Source organism: Sminthopsis crassicaudata, chromosome 2, assembly GCF_048593235.1.
Source record: "Sminthopsis crassicaudata isolate SCR6 chromosome 2, ASM4859323v1, whole genome shotgun sequence".
Taxonomy (NCBI): domain Eukaryota; kingdom Metazoa; phylum Chordata; class Mammalia; order Dasyuromorphia; family Dasyuridae; genus Sminthopsis; species Sminthopsis crassicaudata.
The window spans coordinates 537,653,854-537,671,097 of NC_133618.1; the positions used below are offsets into that span (position 1 = coordinate 537,653,854).

A 17,244-nucleotide genomic window follows, 5' to 3' on the forward strand; every position below is an offset into this window, starting at 1 on the left:
TCATCTCCTTTCAATATTTTTCCCTTTTAATCACCCTTGTTGGCCAAATTAAACCCCCAAACTTCTTATGTGTCCACCACTCCACTGCTCTTATGCAAAATACCTTGAGTCATTAAAAGAAGAGATTCAGAGGTGTTAGCTTGAAGAAGAGAAGACTTCACAAGAAGAGAAGAATAATCGATTTCACAAATGGTAAGGACTATCACACAGACTCTTTGTTGCCTCAGAAGAAGGATGTGCTGGTAAATATTTAACTACTAACTCGACCAGGATAAACAATGTAGGAATAACACACTTTTTAGTTTAATCTGTGTTATAAACATTTCCTCAACTACTTTCTTAAGTCTAGGCAATCAACAAAACAATAAATCAAACCTTGACATATAGCCAATTTCTTAGGTGTAAATGCCTACAGTGAAAATTTAATAATTGGCAGAACCAGTTTGAGCTGACTCTAACATAACATGCCTCAGAGGATAAAATGAAGAACAATGAATGGGAGTTATAGAGCAGTGGATTTTGGCTTGATATAAGAGTTGAAAGAAAATAAATGCTTAACAGAAAAATAAGATTTAAAAAAAAAAAAGAAATCTGTTCTTCTAAAGCCTAAAGTCTAAGATATCTGTAAAACTATTCTCAGACTTTCTATCAACCTCTACAAAAACTCTAGGAAAGAAAATGATCTCCCAAGATTGCCTTCATTTCCATGACAACAACCAATTTTTTCCTTTTTTCCAAGAGACTCAGATCCTGATTATTCCACCCTCTTGAAGGTAAGTACCCATTTCAATAGAGACTGGCCAATTGTGTGCCTGGAAGCAGATGCAGTGTATCCCAGCAGAATACCTTGCCCAGCCAAGATTTTTCCTAACAAGGAACAGGGGTCCTGAAATATTAGAAGTATGAGTAGCCTGTGAATAAATATATTCTTTCAAAATATTTTCCCTACCAGTGTACCTCTCTTCTTATGAACCCTAATTGTGTTTACTCTCCCCACTGATACTGGGTACATTTTGGAGAGAATGCCCCCAGACTTATGTGGGAGATATTATGTTTTTTGCTATGCTAATTCAGTAAATGCTTTTGCTTTGAATAATTGGGTCCTTTGGGTGATTTGTAAAAGGTATTGATGGGAAGCTTGTGAACTTTTTCTTACCTCCTTAAAGGTAATACATTTGTTTTTCACTTGACTTTGGCTGTTTTATAGTGTTATTTTCTTTTGCATTACTGTGTGGTCGTGGTGGTGGTGGGATGTGTGTGTGTGTGTGTGTGTGTGTGTGTGTGTGTGTGTGTGTGTGTGTGTGTTTCCATCCCTATAACCTCTTCCAAAAATGACTTCTTGGCAAGAACTACATGAATAGAAAAAAACTGAGAATTTTTTTAAAGTAATAATTTTCATTCTTTTTAGGTTTGCTCTCCAAATGGAGTATGGAAAAGAAAAAATATTTCCCTCCCTCTAGTTTTTCCATGTTTTTCTCTGGCCTTAACATCTCTAAATAAACCAAACATTTTATAGGCAAATTGAGTCATGTGATATAGTCTAAATTTGTAAAGGATGCTAAAAATAATTTCTAAAAAATATTGGTTATATTTTCCTTCCTCCCCATGATGTCCATCACTACTAAAAATAAAAATTCTCTCTTACCTCCATATGAGGCTGGATCTACTGAGGGGCAGTTGAGGGCGTATTCTTCAGACTCCCCTAGACCCCAGTATGCAGCCTCCTACTTCATTTCTAATTATATCCATTTTCATATATTCTATAACTATTTCTGAGGATCCATTAATACAAAATTCCTGTTTGTAACCCAGAATGCTTTGACTCAAAACTTTCTGGAAATGTTCAACATCTAACTGAGGATCTACAAAATAACATGGGAATGGGTTGCTTTCTAGTTACACTTCCCTCTTGAATGTACCAGGTAGGGTTCAGAGGAGTAAGCAGAGGTTAGCCCTTCCCAGACTTTTGTGTCCATAGGGTTGGGAGTTAGAAGTGACATTAGAGTTCACATAATATGGCTCCTTCATTCTACAGAAGGGCTAGATGCTATACAGAATGAGAGTTCCAAGGGCTGCCCCTTCCCCCTATCCCTCCTCCTCCCTCCCGCAGATTGCTTCTTTTCTAAAATGAATGCCCTGACCCAAACTTCCAGATGGGTATCCAAGCAAATGCTGTACACAGTGCCAGGCAAAAAGCCAGCAGCACTGGAATGAGAGCCCAAATGATGAGGGAATTGGATTGACTACAAATCCTCTGGGCAGGGCCAGGCTTTGGCAAACCACATAGTTGGCAAAATTTGCCCCTGGCACTCTTCACTCTCCTTTCAATGTCTGTCTCTAAACTCCTCTTGCCCCTTTACCCTCCAAAAATTTATATAGATGATGCCTTGCTGAGACATTTACCTGAGCTCTAGTCTTCAGTGGAAATACTATCAGGGTTGCAGTTGCTTAATCTGTTAAAAGAGAATAATTTCTTGCTTTGATGGCAGAATGCTGAACCAAGTGATCATTTGAGCTGCCTTTCAATTCTAGCATCTGTGATCCTGTGTCCTGCTTCAATAAGATCTAGCTCTAAAAATTCTTATAAACAAAAACCTGAAGGTGATTGCTGGTAAAAAAAAATTAATATCACCTGGCCCAGAGTTAATTACATTTTAATATGGAACTCTTCTTTAAAAAAAAAATATTTTGCAAGCTTTTAAGTCTCAAAGGAATGAATATCTAATGAGAACATTTAAGTGAATGTGATGTTTTGTTTATTGAATCTGGCAAATTTCCAGATCAATTTAATGAGGTTAGGGGGAGGTAATCTTCCTTTGGAGAATATGAATTTACTCAATATCAGTTCCTTGAAAGGATATGGATTATATTCTGAGCACTAAGGACTTGTTGATATACTCATACTTCATCATGGAATGATTGAGTTTTGGTAATTGAGGATTAATTGATTGGTTCTGGCTGTAACAGATTTGAGCCATGACTTGCTGGAAAGCAATTTGGAACTAGAGGATGAAAATGATGATAGTGTCCAGATTTCTTGACCCAGAGATTCCACTGTTAGACAAGCCAAAATCTTTTTAGAAAGCATTTGCTAAGTTCTTACTATTTGTATAATATATATTTATAGAAAGCATTTATTAAATTCTTATTGTTTATATGTTATATCTTATAGAAACATTTATTAAGCTCTTACAATTTGTCAATAACTGTTCTAAATACAGGGATTTTCACCTTGCTTCCCCTCAAGGAGTTTATATTCTAACAGGGGAAGAGAACACTTAAAGGGAAGTTAGGAAAGGGACAGTGACGCAGATAGCAATACATGTATATTCTATAATCTTATGGTGTGAAAATGGCCCACAAATGATATGTGTCTGGATTTAGACAAAATAAGGCCAGAACAGATCTGTCAAAGCTGAGACTGATTTTAGAAACAGAATCCAATTTTCTGGTGGGAAGAAATGTCAAGGAAATGCTTTAGAAGTATTTTTTTTTCTTTGTAGTAGGAAAAAAAAAAAAACCCAGATGCCCTTCAGGTGGGAAGTGGCTAAACAAATTGTGTTTATTGCTATCATGAGAAATGATGAATATAAAAATTCCAGAGAAGCAAGGGAAAACTTGTACTATCAAATATAAAAAAATAAGTGGAGGAAAGAAAAGAACAAGCACAAAAACTACAATAATGTTAGTGGAAAAGAAAAACAATCAGAATTAAATGCTGCAAAATTATAATGATCAAATATGGTCCCAAGGAAGAATTATGAAAAGGTACCTACCTTGGATTCTTGACAGAGATTATCACTGAAAGAGACTGGGGAATATACTTAAAATCCAATTATACATATTGCTTTGGTTTAAGCAATATTTATATGTAAACTAATATGTATGAGAAAAGAAACTTTTCAGATGTGACTTTCTTCTCTTCTACTATTGACATATTGGTTATAATCTCAGAGAAACTTAACAATTGCCCAGTGATACCAACCAGTTTATTACCAACTAGCTCATTCTCCATTTATGTTTATTATTATCTACTTGGCAGATTTTCAAATGAACTGGTTAGTGTTATTTATTGCATAAATGAAGAATGAATATAAGTAGAAATGGAGCTCTAATTCTGAAATTAGAAGCAAAATAAAGCTTGTTTCTGCACAATGCTTGAAATGGTTTCAAGATGTGCTTTCAAACACAAATGTTTGTAATTTTTTGAGCATGTGATTAGCACTGATTAGGTATTATTACAAGATAATGGAGGAAAATGAGGCAACTAGTTTAGTGATGAATGAAATTTTATTAAAGCAGATTAAAAATGTGGCATTTTGTATATATAGTTTCTTTCAGAGAGTCGATTGTTAAACATATACCAGGCCACTTTGGTTGGAAGAGACCTCAGAGATTAAGTGATCCACCTCCCCTTTTCTCATTTTATAGAAAGAAGACATGACTTGCCTATGATCTCACAACTAGTGATTGAGTAAAGAGCTGGCCTCAAACTCAAGCTCTTTTGACTCCAAATACAAATCTTTCTACTATGCAATCATATACTAAAAAATTGAGTTGAATGACCTCTGAAATTCCTTAGGCAACTAAAACTGTATCTGTCACTGGGGCAGACACAGGCTATCACATGAACTCCGGGTATGGTTATGAATGGACTCTGATGTGATGACATTAAAGAAAAAGACATTAAGGGTTGAGAAAAGATCTGTACTGGGAAAAGAGAAAAGGGGAAGTATAATGGGACAATTAGTTCACATGAAGAAGTACAAAAGACCTATTATAATGGAGGGGAAGAAAGGAAGAGGATGAACATTGTCTGAAGCTTGATCTCATCAGTTTTGGTTCTAAGAGGAAATAATTTAACTGTTCAGTTAAATATAGAAAATTATCTAACCCTATAAAGAAGTAAGAAGAGAAAGAGGAAAGAAAAGGGAGGGATAGAAGAGAGGGCAGAAATACTAGTGGAAGAGGTAAGAGAAGAAGGGAGGTAGTTGATAAGGTAGTGGGTAAAGTGGGTTAAAAAATACTATTAAGAGAAGGAGAAGGGATGATAGATGATAAGATAGGGAGTGGAGTGGGTAAAAGAAAACACTAATAAGAAAAGGGGAGAGGTGATTAGAGATAAGGTAATGGGTGGAGTTGGTAAAAAAAACATACTACTAAGATGGGATGAAAAGAGAGAACAAAAGTATATACAGGGAAGAAAATAAGATGTAGGGAAATACAGAGTTGATAATCATAACTGTGAATATGAATGGGATGAACTCTCCCATAAAATAGAAGCAAATAGCAGAGTGGATTAAAAAACAGAATCCTACAATATGTTGTTTACAAGAAACACATTTGACACAGAGAAATACATACAAAATAAAGGTAAAAGTCTGGAACAAAATTTATTATGCTTCAGCTAAAGTGAAAAAAGCAGGGGTAGCAATTGTGATCTTAGATAAAGCAAAAATAAAAATAGATCTTATTAAAAGAGATAAGGAAGGAGAGTACATCTTTTTGGATTTTATTTATTTTAAAAATATATAAAATGCTATAAAAATTCCAACTTGTAAAAAATGGAGTGAATTTCATCATGAGATTGATTACTACATGCAATAACTAATTTGTAATGCTTTCAGCCTGGTGTATATTTTGTTGTACCTCATTTTTGTCACATATGGCCTAAATCACTCCTAGGAAGTTATTTGAAAATTAAGATAATTAAGTACTCATCTATACAAGCCAGACAGAATCCTAAGGAAGGGTTACAAAAAGAGAAGGTACTTGAAAGTGATCAATAGTCTGCTCTTGCTGTCTTCTTACAGGTTACAGGCAACAGAGTCAAGCTAATATAACAAACATGTTGGTCTACTTAGGCAACTAAAACTGTATCTGTCACTGGGGCAGACACAGGCTATCACATGAACTCAGGGTATGGTTATGAATGGACTCTGATGTGATGACATTAAAGAAAAAGTGCCATGCCAATCAAATTGCCAAAACATTATTTTATAAAATTAGGAAAAAATGACTACATTAATCTGGAAGAACAAAAGGTCAAGAATATCAAGGGAATTGATGAAAAAAAAATACAAAGAATGGTGGCTTAGCAGTACCATACCTAAACTATATTATAAAGCTGTAGTCATCAAAATCATTTGGTACTGGCTAAGAAATAGAGTGGTGAATCAATGGAATAAATTAGATACACATGACACAATAATCAAGGCCTATAGCAATCTAGTATTTGATTAAACCCCCAAACTCAACTTTCTGGAATAAGAACTCACTATTTGACAAAAATTGCTGGGAAAACTGGAAAATATTAAGTCAGAAACTCAGTGTAGACTTACATCTCACAGCCCATGCCAAAATAAGGTCAAAATGGATACATGATTTGGGAATAAAGGATGATACCATAAACAAATTAGGAGAATAAGGGGTAATTTAGCTATCAGATCTTTGAAGAAGGTAGGAATTTATGATCAAAGAAGAGCTAGAGAACATTATAAAAGGTAAAATGGACAATTTTGATTAACTCAAATTTTAAAAGTTTTGTACAAACTAACAGAAAAAAAGATTAAAAGAGGAAAAAATCTTTGCAACCAGTATTTCTGATAAAGATTTAATTTCTAAAATATATAAAGAATTATGTCAAATTTGTAAGAATACAAGTAACTCCCCAATTGATATATGGTCAAAGGAGATGAACCGACAATTTTTAAATTATGAAATTAAAGCCATCTACAGTTATGTGAAAAAAATGCTCTAAATCACTATTGTTTAGAGAAATGCAAATTAAAATAATTCTGAAATACCACCTCCCACCTCCCACCTCTTAATTTGACTAAGATGACAGGAAAAGATAATGATAAATGTTGGGGGAGATTTGGGAATACCAGGACACTAATGTATTGTTGATGGAGTTGTGAAATGAGCCAACCATTCTGGAGAGCAATCTAGAATTATGCCAAAAAGGCTATCAAACTGTGCATACCTTTGCCCAGCAGTGCCATGACTAGGTCTGTATTCCAAGGAAATCTTAAAGGAGGGAAAAGGACCCACATGTACAAAAACATATTCATATTTGTAGCAGAAAAGGATTGGAAAATGAGTTGGTGCCCATCAATTAGGGAATGGCTGAATAAGTTGTAGTATATGAAAGTAATGGAATATTATTGTTCTATAAAAAATTATGCTGTCATCGGGGGGAGGGAGTGCAGGGAGGGAGGATAATTTGGAAAAATGAATACAAGGGATAATATAAAAAAAATTCTAAAAAAATTATGAACAAGCTGATTTTAGAAAGACCTGGAAAGATTTACATGCACTGTTGCTGAGCAAAAAAAAAGCAGAATCAGGAATAAATACACTGTACACAATAACAGCAAGAATGTGCAATGATCAACTGTGAAAGACTTAGTTCTTCTCAGTTGTTCAGTGATCCAAAGCAACCCCAATAGACTTTGGCCAGAAAATGCCATCTGCATCCAGAAAAAGAACTAAGAAGACTGAATATAAATGAATGTTCACTTCTTTTTTTCTGTTTTTTACTCTTTCCCATATTTTTTCCCTTTTGTTCTGATTTTTCTCTCTCAATATGGTTCACAAAACAAAATTTTAAAAATGAAATAAAAAAATAAAATAAATGGTGCAGTGGATAGAGTACTGGTCCAGAAATCTGGATGACCTGAATTCAAATTTATTTTCAAACATTTATTAGTTGCGTGCCACTAAACAAGTCAATTAACCTATCTGCCCCAGTTTTCTCAACTGTAAAATGGGGATAAGAATAGCACCTATCTCTTAGGATTGGTGTGAATATCAAATGAGATAACATTTAGCAGTGCTCAACACATAATAGGCTTCTCATAAAATGCTTCCTTTCTTCCTTCCATTCAGCTGTAACCTTCTATTGCTCTATAAGATTTTTTTGCCTAAAGGGTTTGCACTAAAATTTGATAAATCAGGAATAATTGACCCTTTAGTCCCATTAGCAATCTGGAGAAACCCATGCACCCCTTCTTATAAAGTAAAATACATAGTCTTACAAAGGAAGTCAATTATATTGAAATATATGTGTGTGTGTGTGTGTATATATATATATATATATATATATATATATATATATATATATATATATATATATATATATATATAAAGTTAATTTTTTAAAATTCTGGCATGATTACACACATATAATCTATATTAAATTATTTAACATCTCAGAGAAGAAGGAGGGTAAGGAGAGAGAGTGAATTTGGAAGTCAATATTTTAAAAAAACAAATGTTAAAAATTGCCTTTATGTGTAATTTGGAATAAATTAAATATTATTAGAAAAATAAAAAAGTAAAAATTTAAAAATAAAACCATGAACCCTCTGAAAACCATCCATGGTCCCCTTTAGGGTTATTGACCTCTTGGGAAGAATCCTTGTCATAATATATAGCATGACCAAGGCCTTACCTTTCATTGGAACATTATCATTTCTTTGAAATGGAGTTAGGTGTCCAGCTGGTTGTAAGCATAAGGTTTTACCCAATATGTTAAAGTCACTGAACCTTTTTGGAAGGGCCACCTCTACCCTGGGGATTTCTCTTGCACTTTAAAATAATGCACAATGAAAATTTCTCACTGTGATTCCTTGGCAAAAATGAAGTATTTTCTTGAGTCACAGAAAGGAGTATTTAAGGGAAGGGTCTTGGGTTTCAGAATTTTCACACTGCCAGGGTCATGCCTCCTAGATAGAACTGGATTTTTTGGCTATCAGTGAAGCAATCATTGGAGGGCAATGGAAGTTTCCATGCTGGCACCTCTCAAATGAAAAAGCACAATCTGGTCCTCCTGAGTCAAATATTCTGCATGCCATTTCTAATTTGGATAGCTGTTCTGGAAAACTTGATTAGGGCCTCGAAAACTAGAATTTTTATTGGGGACGACTGAGCTATTGCCAGTTTGTTTTTCAAGGGAGTAAACCTAATCCCAGAAATAGTTCCAGGACAGAGCTATTATGGACGCCCTTGCAAAGTCTGATGGCAAATAATATGCAACAGAAACATGGAGCCAGCAGCCACCAGTATTGACTTTGGATGGACTGCCGTAGCATTGTAAACAACTGCAGAAATGATTTCTAATCTTGGCAAAACTTTTGTTTAGAGAAGGTTGTGTTCCTCCCCCTCCCCCCTTGCCTTTTCAAGGTAGTTTTATGATATATTTGCAAAAATGCTAAAATCTTATTTCTTCTTCTGAGAAACTATTCTACCCCAGAGCCAGATGAAAAGTTTTGTGTTTATTTAATGCTCATAGTTTTGTAGGTTGTTGTTTTAACTGTTACAGGGCTACTGAACAAATATTCCTAAATAAAAAGACCTTCAGTATCTATTAAGGGTTTGATTATGCTTACATCTATAACCAGAGTGGCTTTTAAGTTTTCTATTACCTCCTACCCCAATTTATTGCATTTTAAACCTGAGAACAATAAAAGTCTGCATATGGGGATCAGGAAAGCATTTTTAAAAACACCTCCAAAACCACTAGCTCATAACATCTCGGGCCAAACTTGAATGCCAGAATGGAATGATGTAATAGATTTTCTTTTTTACTGGCCCTTCTAAAACAAAATACCAGAGTTGTCAACTCTTGTCATATCATTGTGGGTATGGGATTTCTGGAGGATCTTCTGTACTCTGCAAATCTTGAGTGCAAACTGAAAATGAACCAGAAGGCTGAGCAATGCAAGAAAAAAAGAAGAAAAAAAAAAGATTTGATGATGTTTGACCATCCAGAGGCAAAATAAGCAGCAATCAAGATCACTGGATGAAGTGGATGGAATTTGAACCACACACCTGCCAATATAATGAGGGTTAGAGACGGCAGAACTAGACAATGTCAGGAATAGGGAAAGAGGAATTGGAGGAGAAATTGAAAGGAACATGAAAAAAGAAGATAAGGCATTAAATAGGATGAGGAAGGGAAGATGGAAGAGAGAGACAGAGAGACAGAGAAACACATACTCACACACAGACATAAACACATAGTGAGAGAGAACCAGAAATGAATGACATTAATCACGAGAGAAGGCATGCCAGATGATGAGAAACTCTAAATTCATGTCACAGGAGGATCTCTTGAAGAAATTGAGATGTTCATCTGGGCGAAGAGAAGACTCTCCTTCACTGCAACATGGTGGGTCTCAGTCCTTGGAAGGCTGTCATTTGACAGAAAGGCTAGTTTGTTCTGTTTAGCCTCAGAAAGCAGAACTAGTAGGATATAGGAACATGCAAAAGGATAAATTTAAATTTGATATTTGGAGAAATTTCCTAGAGAACAGAGCTATCCAAAAGAGGATAATTTATCTTAGGTTGTAGTGAGTTTCCTTCTTTGGAGAAATCCCAAGCAAAGGCTGTATATATACAATAAATGACTGTACCATTTATTGTATAGGTTGAAATGGGGATATTTTCCCCCCAGGTTTGGACTCAGTGACCTCTGAGGTTTTCTCCAATTGTGAGATTTAGTGACTCTGTAAAAATTAAAATTATATAGCTAAATTGTGGGGATTAAATGTGAATCACAACATAGCATTTTCACTTTTTTTGTTATTGTGTGCTTGCATTTTGCTTTCCTTATCATTCCCCTCCCCCTTTGATTGGATTTTTTTTTTGCATGTATGCAGCATAATTGTGGAAATATGTATAGAAAAATTGTACATTCTTAACATATACTACTTAACATCTAGGGAAAGTAATTGGGGGAAGGGAGAGAAAAAAATTTTGAAACATGAGGTTTTGCAAGGGTGAGTGTTGGAAACTATGCATATGTTTTGAAAATAAAAAGCTTTAATAAAAAATTATATAACTGTCTGCTTTCAGAATACCTAGCCTGCATGGAGGGAGATATACAGTAATTATAACTATGAAAATATTAAAGAAAATTTCTTTGATAAAAGCCTAATTTCTCAAATATATAAAGAACTGGGTCAAATTTATAAGAATATAAGTCATTCCCCAATCAATAAATGGTCAAAGGGTAGGAACAGGCAATTTTCAGATGAAGTAATCAAAGATATCTATAGTCATATGAAAAAATGCTCTAGATCACTATTGATTAGAAAAATGAAAATTAAAACAACTCTGAAGTACCATCATTCATCTGTCAGATTGGTTAATATGGTAGAAAAGGAAAATGACAGATGTTGAAGGGGATGTGGGGAAAATTGATTCAACAATTCTGGAAAGCAATTTAGAACTATGTCCAAAGGGTAATAAAACTATGTATCCATTGGTACAGCAATAACATTACTAGATCTGCATCCCAAAGAGATCAAAAACAAAAAGGAAAAAGACCTGTGTATACAGAAATATTGATAGCAGTTCTTTTTGAGGTGGCAAAAAATTGGAAATTGAGGGGATGCCCATCACTTGGGGAATGGCTGAATGTATGTTGTGATGTATGCTTGTGATGAAATATCATTGTGCCATAAAAATGATGAGCAAGATTCTCTCAGAAAAATCTGGACTTAAATAAACTGATGCAAAGTGAAATGAACAGAACCAGGAGAATATTGTACACAATGACAACAATATTGTATGATGATCAATTGTAGATAACAGCTATTCTCAACAATACAAAGATCCAAGACAATTCTGATGAAAAAATGCTATTCACCTCCAGAGGAAAAAAATTAATGGAATCTGAATATAAATCAAAGCATACTTTTTTTTTAAACTTTCTTTATTTTTCTTGTTTCTTTTTTTTCTGGTTTGTGTTTTCTTTCACAACATGACTAATTTAGAAATATGTTTTGCATGACTGCACATGTATAACCTATATCAAATTGCTTGCTTTTTCAAGGAAGAAAGAAAGGGGGGGGAGGAGAGAGAGGGAGGCAGAGAATTTGGAACTCAAAAATTTTAAAAACAAATGTTAAAAATGGTTTTTTACATGTAATTGAAAAAAATATTAAATGAAATTTAAAAATAATATTTAAAAAATAAAAAACCCACAAACTATGCAGAAAGCTGTTAAAAATGATTATAATTCATTACCTATATATTCTGCTCCCTTCACAACACTGCCCTACCCCTGCCCCTTAACCAACTTTCAGAAACAGAGAGCCACAAGACTCCCTTCTATACAAACACTCTCTGAGAGCCTTAGTTCAGTTTGAGGTATAAATGATTGGTGTTACAGATGAGGAAGCAGAGACCCAGAGAGATTCAGTGACTTTTCCAGAGGAATACAGATAGTACGCATCTGAGGCAGGATTAGGATCCTGGTTCTCCTCCCTCCTGTCAGTTCTGTACCCACTGCACAATTTTGGGTTTTCAGTTTCACCTCCTCACCAATGCAGCTAAATCACGGTATGGAAATGAGAATGCAGTTTACTCAAAAGGCCTTGATCTCAAATACAACCAGATTCCAACTTCTGTCTCCCTTCTCCCACCTTCTCTGCTCCCCAATGTCTGTTTTCTCCAAGAGGAGAAAACAGGAGAGAAAATTCCTTAGTTCAATTGCTCCTGCATACTCCCCAAATGTCTCTGCTCCCCTGCTGGGCAATCTGCGGGATCTGGAAGGGGCATTAGGGGACTTGGCACAGTTTACTGAGCATTAAGAGAGGGTCTGTGAGCAGCCTATGCTGAGAGCTGCAGCAACCAAGATGTTTTAAGTGCGCTGGAATGTCTAGCCGGCAGGACTGCACTTTGTTCTGCCCAGAGAGGGGTGGGAGTTGGAGGTGGAGTCCTGGAGGGGGGTGGCGGTGGAGGCTGGGGAACGCACTGGGACTTGGAGGCCATCCAGCATTCCATCTGGCTGACCGCCTTTGCCCAGCTCAGGCTGCATTCCTAAAGAGCTGGCTCTGGGAGAAGGAGGAGGCTGTCCCAGAATCCCTGAATCTCTGATGGCTCTTGCAAGACATCTAGAGCAATGTCTACCTGCATCCCCCCAGCATTCTCCATAATGGTCCCTCTACCTGAATACCTGCAGGAAGGAGGAACCACCACCTTTGGAGGCAGGCCCTTCTTCCAGTTTAGGGATTCTCAACTTTTTCTGTGTCAGATATTACTTCTATTCCTATTTTACAGATGAGGAAACCGAGGCAGATAGAGATTAAGTGATCTGTCCTGGGATAGATAGCTAATATCTGATTCTGTATTTGAATTCAGATCTTCCTATCTTCAGACCCAGCACTCTAACCACTATATCACCTAGCTGCCCTTTTAATGCCCTCATTTAATTCTCATCACTCTGTAAAATAGATGTTATTATTATCCTTGTCTTACATACATGGAAGCCAAGGCTCAGAAATGTTGCCAAAGATCATACAAAGACAGTAAGTGTCAGAGGAAAGAGTAAAACCTCCTGTTTTCTGAGTCCAAATCCAGTGCTCCACTAGTGCTCCACTCTATTGCCATCTCCTGAGCCCTTAGCTGCTTACACTTTTCACAGAAAATACATCATATTAATTTTTGTGCACAATTGTCTATGGATACCAGACTTGAGAGACTATACGTTCCTTGAGGGCAGCTCTGTTTCCAAGTCTTTAAGTTCCCAATAACAAACACATTTAATAAAAGATGAACAATGCACTGGGCAATGTGTATTCCCTGTTCCTGAAGGAAAGACATAAACTGAAGAAAAGTATAGGGTGTGGACACATTCCTACCCTGGGAGGGAAGAAAACAGAGGAGGGACAGAATTGGAAGAGGAAATACTTTAGCTTAAGAAACAGCCATAGCCTTCACTATGAAATCTCATGCTTCTCTTTCTACCCTGTGTTTTCTTTTTTTTTTGCCAGTTGGGATGTTTAAAGCATAAAAGGGATATTAGGAATCTTGATTACAATTCTCTCTCCTCTCTCTCTCTCTCTCTCTCTCTCTCTCTCTCTCTCTCTCTCTCTCTCTCTCTCTCTGTCTCTCTCATACATATATGTCTAAATATTCTTCTGATATCTTACTTACATAACATTCATATCCAAATATATCCTTCACTCATTAACCTTTCCCTCAAGCAATCCTTGTAAGAGAGATATTAAAAGAAGTAGAAAAAAAAACACAAGCTTCCTCATTTTTTACAGGTAAGAAAACTGAAATTGGAGAAGTTACATGATCTTTGCCCACCCCTTTACTGTGTCTTTTTAAAAAATTTTCATCTTCCTTACTCCTGCCCCCATTCCTCTCTGAGGTATCACTTAACAGATATACTAATATGACAGAAAAGGAAATTGACAAATGTTGGAAGAATTGCAGAAAAATAGGGACACCCATCAACATATTGTTGGTAGAATTGTGAGCTGACCCAACCATTCTGAGGAAAATTTGGAGCTATGACCAAAGGGCTATAAAACTGTGCATAATCCTTTGACCCAGCAGTACCTCTACCAGGTCTTAGTCCCAATGAGATTAAGGAAAGAGGGAAAGAATCTATATGTGTAAAAATACTTATAGTAGCTCTTTTTGTGGTGGCAATTGGAAATTAAGAGGATGCCAGCTGAATGAGTGATATATTGTAATGCTGGAAAAACTGAGGCAGGATAGAGATTAGAGAGTATTTAATAATTTATTTAATAGGAGAGATTTACTGGGACCAAATGGATCCATGGTTTGGTCCCAGGGCTGAATGAGACTATCGTCTCCAAGAACCCAGCCAACAATGAGAGTTCCCAATGACCTATATACACATGGCTCAGACTCAGGGGGGTACAATGAGGTGGAGGAAGAGTCAGGGGGCTGAGAGCAGAATGGGACTCTGACAGGGTGGGGTGTGCCTCCAAAGAGGGATGACATAATGGGGGAGGCACCCCAGACTGGGGAGAGGCATCTTGTTAAGACGGCATCTGACATTCCCGTAGCTTGGGATGGGGAGAGGCATTCTGATATTCTAAAACATAAGATCTTTTATCCTTATCAAATATTCTGATAAAGAGGAAGAGGGGGTTTTGTAGGACTGAGCTCTGAGAAGCAGGGAAACTGAGTCAGGACTGGGTCAGGATAATTATGGAAACTGAGAACTGTGGTATAACAATATGACTATCATGAAATATATAAGAAATGATGAGCAGGATGATTTCAGAAAAACCTGGAAAGACCTATATGAATTGCTGTAGGATGAAGTGAGCAGAAGTAGGAGGACATTGTATACAACAGCAAATATGTTCAACTGTGAATGACTTATCTTTTGTCAGCAATACAATGATCCAAGACAATTCTGAAGATGAAAATTGTCATCTGTCTTCAGACAAAGAACTGATGGAGTCTGCATGCAGATTGAAGCATACTATTTTTTAATTTTATTATTCTTAATTTGTTGGGTTTATTTGTTGTTTTTTTGTCTGCATTTTCTTTTGCAGCATGGCTAATAGAAATAGATTTTGCATGACCACATACGAATAACTCTGATGTGGATGATGTAGACATCAGATTATGGTAAGTACCAAAAATTGGGATTTGATCATGTAAAGAATCCCCAATGGCCATTCTCTTTGGCAAAAGGTAGTCTCTAATACTTTTTCTTAGTGGTCTCAACAACAAGCATTTATTAAAAACTTACTATGTGCTAAGTACTAGAGATACAAAAGAAAGGTAAGAGACAGTCCCTACTCTCAACAGACTGTACAATCTAATGAGATCTCATATACTTCCATAGCTTAATGATTAGTTCAATGCAGGTGTTTCCCAAGTCTCTGTCTTCACTCCAATCTCTCCCCCAAGATTCCCATCTTGAATTCCCAGATTATTCTACATTTTCCAGGAGGTTAGACTTTTCTCCCCTTGTGTCTCCCTCCTTCCCCATATCTCACTATTAAAGTATCCAAATCAACATCATTCTCTTTTCCTCCCAAGTTGTCTTTTCTACCTTGTTTTTTTTTGAGGGTACCAGGGTTCCCAATCACTCAGGCACAGAACAATGGAATCATCCCCAACTCTTTCCTCTCATCTTCCTTAACACATCTAATTGTTGGCCAATCTTCTTCTTTAACAATTATTCTCATTCATTGCCTTCTTTCAACTTCCATTGTGACCATGTCAGTAGTAACTCTCCTAGGTTACTGTAATAATCTAACCAATCTTCCTGAGTCCTACCTTGCCAATTCTCCCTAATCCATCATGTCTACCACTGCCCACTCATCAAGACACTCCTTTACTCAAAAACCCTCATGGCTCCCCATTACCAACAAATGAAGAATTTAAACTTCTCTTGCTGGTATTCGAAGTTCTCCAGAATCTGGATCCTATCTCTCCTTTCAATTTTATGAGTCATTAAAAACAAACAAACAAAAAAACCACTGGCTTTGGTTAGAATCCAAGATCTCCTATTTAATGCCTGGGTGATCTTCCCCTCATGACTTTCCCTCCCTAGACTGTAGTCTCTTTATAGAATGAAGGGGTTGGCCTAGATTATGGCTATGGGCCACTAACCCTATGTAAGGATTGCTCTGGTGATGTTGTTCATAGTTGTGTCCCACTCTATGTGACCTCTTGGACTTTGTCCACAGGGTTTTCTTGGCAAATATACTGGAGTGGTTTGCCATTTCCTTCTTCAGTGTGTCCCCATTTTATAGAGGAGAAACTGAAACAAATTGATTAGGTGACTTGTCCAGGGTTACACAGCCAGCAAGTGTGTGAGGCTGGATTTGAGCTCAGATCTTCTGAACTCCAGACCCCAGGGCGCTTATCCACTGCACTACCTCGCTGGCCATATATTAACTAAGAAAACTGCATAGTGAGATTATCTGTGCTGTATTGTAATTTTTATCAATTTTGTTAAATATTAATTAATTACATTTTAATCTGATGGGCTGCAGTGAGCCCTCTGTAGATGTTTAATACCTCCAGCTTAGATGATCTCTGAGGTCCTGCTCCATATTCTACAAGTTATGGTCTCTCATTTCTGCCTTTCCCAAATTTCCTGTTTCATTTAAACTGGATTACTACTATTTACTTCCCCCTCCTCCCTCATTCTCTTCCACCTCTAACCAACCTACTCTTTCCCAACTTTCATGCTTTTGTCCACAACGAAGGCCTGAAATCAAAGGCCAACTTAAATATTTCCTAATGTTCCAGTAGTACTTTTCTATAGTGGAGTTGCCCAGGATCCAAAACCCATTAGGGACAGGAGAGCTCTCTCAGTCTTCCGGGAGATATTGTCTCTCCCCAACCCCCCCTTGCTAACCTCCAGTTCTCATTGCTGTAGAGTGCTACTGCTCCTGCTGGAAAGATGGAAAGAGTGCTAGGACTGGAGTCAGGAAGTCTCATCTT

General features: G+C 36.6%; 1 long non-coding RNA gene across 1 annotated transcript in view; it reads left to right on the top strand.

The window, feature by feature from the left end:
• The first annotated feature begins 418 nt into the window (after window positions 1–418).
• LOC141558074 (uncharacterized) overlaps window positions 419–17,244 on the top strand; it is a 30,121-nt gene continuing 13,295 nt past the window's right edge. Inside the window, exons 1-2 of the long non-coding RNA XR_012486950.1 lie at window positions 419–773; window positions 15,336–15,411. This is a non-coding gene — a long non-coding RNA (uncharacterized LOC141558074). The remainder of the gene's footprint in view (window positions 774–15,335; window positions 15,412–17,244) is intronic.